At 38.4% G+C, this 6,729-nt stretch overlaps 1 pseudogene; it reads right to left on the bottom strand.

Moving 5' to 3' along the window:
- Positions 1-546: 546 nt before the first annotated feature.
- The window catches only part of LOC118392769 (bromodomain-containing protein 1-like), a 30,543-nt pseudogene continuing 24,360 nt past the window's right edge, over positions 547-6,729 (bottom strand).

The raw sequence follows: 6,729 nt of genomic DNA, 5'->3' as shown, positions 1-6,729 counted from the left end.
GTTTCTTTACAGCACTTTGTGACATCAGCTGATGTAAGAAGGGCTTCATAAATACATTTGAATTATATTATTGGGACGGACCGTCTGTTTGAATGAGCATCCTTCCTCCCTTCTCCCTTGAAGTTATCACTGATGTCAAAATAATTGGTTCTGTGAAAGCTAGTACAGCAATTGCCTCCACCTACTTACTATATGTACTCACCTGCATGCACTCACCTGACAAAGACTTCTTTGAAGTCGAAACAATGTTGATTTGGGTGCAAGAATAAAGCACTGGGGAGCTGAAATATTCTGCATAAAGGCCGCTCATTGCTTTTACTCCCCCTACTGTATTAGATTGAGGGAATCACTGATCCAGCACTATGAAGATAGAAATTAGGGAATTTGAACAGTATTAATTTCAGATGCAATCTTATCCTTCTTCAGTTTGATGTCGCTCCTGAGCTGTTCCATATGTGATCTCTGAGCGTCAATACTGCTGAAAGAGGCATGGCATGAGTAATAGATTGTATCTTAATAAGAGATGACATTGCCCAGTGATTTTATATCCTTGTCTTTTTATTATCTGTGTTTTGATAATTAAAAAAGGAAACAGTCCCAGCAAGACACAATAAAACAAATCTACTAAGTATAAAAGTATCAAAAACTACCCAGAAAAATAACATACAAAAAATAATGTTGTGAAGTCTACAGCTAAACCGTCAAAATTACCCAGAAGTAACAAAGAAAAAAAACAACCCGAGGATTCACCACAAAATTTTCCAATAACCACAAAGTCTTACATGATTCTTGAAATATAAAGCAATGTAAATACTTAAATACAATAAATAACAAGCACATCTTCCTACGTCTACAAAAAAGATCCTAGAAGTACTGTCAAATTACAGTCAAATTCATGATGTAAAAAATAAACTTTTCACAATTGTTTGCAATAAACTTTCACACCACAGGCACAAACAAATCAAAGTATAAAATTATCTTGGCAGCAAGTTTTTTGGTTTCTTGAGAATGCACATTTGGTTTCCATAACAACAAAACACTTCCCAACATGTGAGCATCTGAATTATACAGATATACAGTTGAAGTCGGAAGTTTACATACACCTTAGCCAAATACATTTAAACTCAGTTTTCACAATTCCTGACATTTAATCCTAGTAAATATTCCCTGTCTTAGGTCAGTTAGGATCACCACTTTATTTTAAGACTGTGAGAATAATAGAGAGAATGATTTATTTCAGTTTTTATTTCTTTTATCACATTCCCAGTGGGTCAGGAGTTTACATACACTCAATTAGTATTTGGTAGCATTGCCTTTAAATTGTTGAACTTGGGTCAAACGTTTTGGGTAGCCTTCCACAAGCTTCCCACAATAAGTTGGGTGAATTTTGGCCCATTCCTCCTGACAGAGCTGTAACTGAGTCAGGTTTATAGGCCTCCTTGCTCGCACACGCTTTTCAGTTATGCCCACAAATGTTATGTAGGATTGAGGTCAGGGCTTTGTGATGGCCGCTCCAATACCTTGACTTTGTTGTCCATAAACCATTTTGCCACAACTTTGGAAGTATGCTTGGGGTCATTGTCCATTTGGAAGACCCATTTATACAACCAAGCTTCAACTTCCTGACTGATGTCTTGAGATGTTGCTTCAATATATCCACATAATTCATCTCTTTTGAAGTGCACCAGTCCCTCCTGCAGCAAAGCACCCAACAATATGATGCTGCCACCCCCGTGCTTCACGGTTGGGTTGGTATTCTTTGGCTTTGAAGCCTCCCCCTTTTTACTCCAAACATAATGATGGTCATTATGGCCAAACATTTATATTTTTGCTGCATCAGACCAGAAGACATTTCTCCAAAAAGTACAATCTTTGTCCAAATGTGCAGTGGCAAACTGTAGTCTGGATTTTTTATGGCAGTTTTGGAGCAGTGGCTTCTTCCTTGCCAAGTGGCCTTTCAGGTTATGTCGATATAGGATTCGTTTTAATGTGGATATAGATACTTTTGTACCTGTTTCCTCCAGGATCTTCACATGGTCCTTTGCTGTTGTTCTGGGATTGATTTGCACTTTTCACACCAAAGTACATTCCTCTCGAGGAGACAGAACCTCGTGGTATGACGGCTGGGTGGTCCCATGGTATTTATACTTTTGTACTATTGTTTGTACAGATGAACGTGGTACCTTCAGCCGTTTGGAAATTGCTCCCACGGATGAACCAGACTTGTGGAGGTCTACACATTTTTTTCTGAGGTCTTGGCTGATTTCTTTTGATTTTCCCATGATGTCAAGCAAAGAAGCACTGAGTTTGAAGGTAGGCCATGAAATACATCCACAGGTACACCTCCAATTGACTCAAATGATGTCAATTAGCCTATCAAAAGCTTCTAAAGCCATGGCATAATTTTCTGGAATTTTCCAAGCTGTTTAAAGGCTCAATCAACTTACTCTATGTAAACTTCTGACCAACTGGAATTGTGATACAGTGAATTATAAATGAAATAATCTGTCTGTAAGCAAATGTTGGAAAAATGACTTGTGTCATGCACAAAGTAGATGTCGTAACTGACTTTCCAAAACTAGAAACAAGAAATGTGTGGAGTGGTTGAAAAGCGAGTTTTAATGACTCCAACCTAGTGCATGTAAACTTCCGACTGTATATACACACAGCTCTGGAAAAAATTAAGAGACCACTTCAAAATGATCCATTTCACAAGTTTGACTATTTATAGGTATGTGTTTGGGTAACATGAACATTTTTGTTTTATTCTATAAACTACTGACATTTCTCCCATATTCCAAATAAAAAGTGTAATTTAGAGCATTTATTTGCAGAAAATTACAATTGGTCAAAATAACAAAACAAATGCAGTGCTGTCAGACCTTGAATAATGCAAAGAAAATATGTTCATATTGATTTTTAAACAACACAATAATGTTTTTGACTTGACTTCGGAAGAGTTCAGAAATCAATATTTGGTGGATTTTTATATCACAGCTTTCATGCATCTTGGCATGCCCTCCACCAGTCTTTCACATTGATGTTGGATGACTTTATGCCACTCCTGGCGCAAACATTCAAGCAGCTCAAATTTGTTTCATGGCTTGTTACCATTCATCTTCCTCTTGATCACATTCCAGATATTTTCAATAGGGTTCAGGTCTGGAGATTGGGCTGGCCCATGACAGGGTCTTGATCTGGTGGTCCTCCATCCACACCTTGATTGACCTGGCTGTGTGGCATGGAACATTGTCCTGCTGGAACAACCAATCCTCAGAGTTGGGGAACATTGTCAGGACAACCTTGATGGCTTGATTCATGCGTCCTTCACGAAGACAAATTTGCTCGAATCCAGCCTTGCTGAAGCACTCCCGATCCTCCACCAAATTTCACAGTGGGTGCGAGACCTACAAGCCACAGTGTCTCGCACCCACTGTGAAATTTGGTGGAGGATTGGTGATGATCTGGGGGTGCTTCAGAAAAGCTGCTTGAATTTTTGCGCCAGGAGTGGCATAAAGTCACCCAACATCTTTAGAAATATAGGTAAAAAAAATAAAAATCTGTGTGAAAGACTGGTGGAGAGCATGCCAAGACGCATGAAAGTTGCGATTGAAAATCAGGGTTATTCCGCCAAATATTTATTTCTGAACTCTTCCTAAGTTAAAACATTAATATTGTGTTGTTTAAAAATGTACTTACTTTCTTTGCATTATACGAGGTCTGACAACACTGCATCATTTTTGTTTTTTTGACCAGTTGTCATTTTCTGCAAATAAATGCTCTAAATGGCAATATTTTGGGGGGGAATATGGGAGAAATTGTGTCAGTAGTTTATAGAATAAAACAAAAATGTTAATTTTACCCAAACACATACCTATAAATAGTCAAACTTGTGAAATGGATCATTTTGAAGTGGTCTCTTAATTTTCTTTCCAGAGCTGTATACAGACAAAGTGCTTTCGGAAAGTATTCAGACCCCTTGACGTTTTTCACACTTTGTTACATTACAGCCTTATGTCTAAAATGGATTAAATTAAAACAAATCCTCAGCGACCTACACACAATACCCCATAATGGCCACGTGAAAAAAGGTTTTTAGAAATTTTGCAAATGTATTAAATTATTTACATAACTTTTGCTATGAGACTCGAAATTGAGCTCAGGTGCATCCTGTTTCCATTGATCATCCTTGAGATGTTTCTACAACTTGATTGGATCTACCCGTGTTAAATTCAAAAGATTGGACATGATTTGGAAAGACACACACCTGTCTATATAAGGTCCCACAGTTGAAAATGCATGTCAGAGCAAAATCCAAGCCATGATGTGGAAGGAATTATCCGTAGAGCTCAGAGACAGGATTGTGTCGAGGCACAGATCTGGGGAAAGGTACCAAAAACTGTCTGCAGCATTGAAGGTCCCCAAGAACACAGTAGCCTCCATCGTTCTTAAATGGAAGAAGTTTGGAACCACTAAGACTCTTCCTAGAGCTGGCCGCCCAGCCAAATAGGGGGAGAATAGTCTTGGTCAGGGAGGCTACCAAGAACCAAATGGTCACTCTGACAGAGCTCTGGAGTTCCTTTGTGGAAATGGGAGAACCTTCCAGAAGGACAACCAGGTGGTCCTTCTGTAGCTCAGTTGGTAGAGCATGGTGCTTGTAACGCCAGGGTAGTGGGTTCGATTCCCGGGACCACCCATACGTAGAATGTATGCACACATGACTGTAAGTCGCTTTGGATAAAAGCGTCTGCTAAATGGCATATATTATTATATATTATTATCTCTGCAGCACTCCACCAATCAGGCCTTTATGATAGAGTGACCAGACGGAAGCCACTCCTCTGTAAAAGGCACATGAAAGCCCTCTTGGAATTTGCCAAAAGGCACCTAAAGACTCTCTCAAACCATGAGAAACAAGATTCTCTGGTCTGATGAAACCAATATTGAACTCTTTGGCCTGAATGCCAAGCGTCACGTCTCGAGGAAACCTGCCACCATCCCTACGGTGAAGCATGGTGGTGGCAGCATCATGCTGCGGTGATGTCAGGATCGAGGGAAAGATGAGATCCTTGATGAAAACCTACTCCAGAGCCCTCAGACTGGGGCCAAGGTTCACATTCCAACAGAACAACAACCCTAAGCACACAACCAAACAACGCAGGAGTGGCTTTGGGACAAGTCTCTGAATGTCCTTGAGTGGCCCACCTAGAGCCCGGACTTGATCCCGATCTAACATCTCTGGAGAGACCTGAAAATAGCTGTGCAGCAATGCTCCCCATCCAACCTGATAGGGCTTGAGAGGATCTGCAGAGAAGAGCAGGAGAAACTCCAAATACAGGTGTGCCAAGCTTGTAGCATCATACCCAAGAAGACTAAAAGGCTGTAATTGCTGCAAAGAGACTTCAACAAAGTACTGGATAAAGGGTCTGAATACTTGTGTAAATGTGATATTACAAAATAAAAATTGTCTTGTCATTACAGGGTGGTGTGTGTAGATTGAGAAGGGGGAAAAAAACAATTTAAGCAATTTTAGAATAAAGGCTGTAACCTAACAAAATGTAGAGAAAGTCAGGGAGTCTGAATACTATAGACAAACAAAAATATTGTAAAACTATTGTAAAAAAAATATATATATATATTTAAACATTTGATTACAGAAGGAAGAATGCCAAAGGGAAGTTTATATTTGATAAACTTCATTAACTTAAAATACAAAAAGGATATCCCCCCCCAAAAAAAATCCCCATTTATTTTATACTGCTAAGGCTTTTTACACTTGACTTATTGTCATAGCACTTTGAATTACCACACCGCAGTGCTTACATACTTCACCAAAAAGTATAAATACTAGTAAGAAAATATATTGTACAGTACAAATTTCACTCAATCTACAAAATAAGTTAGTGTGTCAGACAAATATTGCAGTTATTTACAGAGTTAACATAAAAATGTAGTAGGTAGTTTTGAGTAGAAATAAATGTCATAAGGTGCAGTGGATTAAAGCAATTAAGTAGTACTTAAGTATTTTTACTTAAGTAGTTTTTTGGGGTATCTGTTCTTTACTATTTATATTTTTGACTACTTTTACTTCACTACATTGCTAAAGAAAATAATGTACTTTTTACTCCATACATTTTCCTTGACACCCAAAAGTACTCGTTACATTTTGATTTCTTATTAGCACGATAGGCAAATAGTGAAATTCACACACTTATCAACCGAACATCCCTGGTCATCCCTACTGCCTCTGATCTGTGGGACTCACTAAACACACATGCTTCATTTGTAAATTATGTCTGAATGTTGGAGTGTGCCCTTGGCTTTCCGTAAAAAAAATACAAATACAATTAAAAATGGTGCCATCTGGTTTGCTTAATATAAGGAATTTGATACTTAAGTATATTTTAAACCAAATACTTTTACTCGGGTAGAATTTTACTGGGTGACTTACTTGAGTCATTTTCTATTGTCTTTACTTTTACTCAAGAATGATCAGCCTTACGGATGCTGGATGTTCTGCCCTCCATCATCTTGATCTTGTCGATGGTCTTGTCGATCCCCAGAGGGACCATCTTAGACTTAGGAAGCCATTGCCTGAGAAGAGAGAATAATGAAATCAAATTCAGCTACATTTCTTCTGATACAAATCTGAAAAAATGTAGAACTTATAATACAAATTTGAGGTCTTTGTGTTGTTGTCTGTTGGTTGTGTATGAAAATTCACAGCAC

The sequence above is a fragment of the Oncorhynchus keta genome, chromosome 13 (assembly GCF_023373465.1).
Source record: "Oncorhynchus keta strain PuntledgeMale-10-30-2019 chromosome 13, Oket_V2, whole genome shotgun sequence".
Lineage (NCBI taxonomy): Eukaryota > Metazoa > Chordata > Actinopteri > Salmoniformes > Salmonidae > Oncorhynchus > Oncorhynchus keta.
The sequence above is the reverse complement of the archived record's forward strand: the minus strand, read 5'-3'. Positions and strand labels throughout refer to the sequence as shown.